The sequence below is a fragment of the Poecilia latipinna genome, unplaced genomic scaffold, assembly GCF_001443285.1.
Source record: "Poecilia latipinna isolate Pla-1442-1.1 unplaced genomic scaffold, P_latipinna-1.0 Scaffold4675, whole genome shotgun sequence".
In the NCBI taxonomy this organism is placed as follows: Eukaryota; Metazoa; Chordata; class Actinopteri; order Cyprinodontiformes; family Poeciliidae; genus Poecilia; species Poecilia latipinna.
Window position 1 is genome coordinate 12,809 of NW_015117291.1, and position 1,054 is coordinate 13,862.

The window sequence follows — 1,054 nt, forward strand, 5'->3', positions numbered from 1 at the left end:
ATTAATATTGGTTGATCCCATCAAAATTATCCTAATGTTGATTTTCTTTTTTGTAAAATAGACGCAGTTGTAACAGAGTCAAACACATTTGTTCAATTAAAACCCATTGGTATGAAGCCTAAAACTAACAAAATGCCTTACTATTACAATAAAGAGTAAAATGAGGATACAGTGGTATGGTGTGTTTTTATCTAGTCATCTGCTACTGCGAATGACTGTCGTAAACAAATTTAAAAGCCCACAAGTCACTGGTGTTTTCTAATGGGAGGTTCATCCTGGAAAGAAAGTGTTTCTGTCCCATAGAGAAGAACAAATGTCCTGAGACGAAGACGTTGACGGCCAGCTTGACAATTTCCTTTGTAATCCCAGCTTTCTGCTCCGATGGAAGAAGTGCAGAGTGAATGACTGAGGAATATAAACAGGTGTGTCTGAGTTCTGTGTTGGCTTGTTTTGTTTCTTTATGATGGAAACAAATGAGTCTCTCTGGGTATAGGCCGTCATCCCAGAACTGATGTTTGAATATTGGTGATCCTAGAGGGCATCTGGCGCTGAATGGTCTTACTGGATCTGAGGAGAAACATACATTTTGTCAAAATGCTGAGAAGATGAAATGAGTAGAGTATTGCTTGCACATAATAATCAAAATTCATAAAGCAACCAAATCTGAGTTATGATAAAAAAATATATATATAAATGAACTGCTGTCTTTATGAATTTATTATTCAGAATCAACTACCTCATTGGTCTCAAGTTCCAGTGGATCTTGTGGATCCACAGGGTCCAGAGGATCCTGAAGGTCGGAAGGGTCCACAGGATCTACGGGATCCTGGAGATCCAGTGGGTCCTGCGGGTCCAGATTGTTCAGTTCATCTGTCTGGGTTGGGTTCTGTTTGTCAACAAGAAATAAACACCACACTAAGTGTTTGGATTTCAAAAGATCACATTATTCCTTTGACAATATGCAACATTATTTCAGTAATAAAGGTGAGACTGACCTCTCCGTCACTGGACCTCAAACAATCCTCAGGAAATCCTGAATCATCAAACATAATAA

The 1,054-nt window shown here is 38.6% G+C and overlaps 1 long non-coding RNA gene across 1 annotated transcript; it reads right to left on the bottom strand.

The window, feature by feature from the left end:
• Positions 1-381: 381 nt before the first annotated feature.
• LOC106942923 (uncharacterized) lies at positions 382-1,054 on the bottom strand. The gene is made up of 3 exons (XR_001423750.1): positions 996-1,054; positions 737-886; positions 382-567 (listed from the first exon to the last, which is right to left on the bottom strand). It is a non-coding gene; the product is annotated as an uncharacterized LOC106942923 (long non-coding RNA).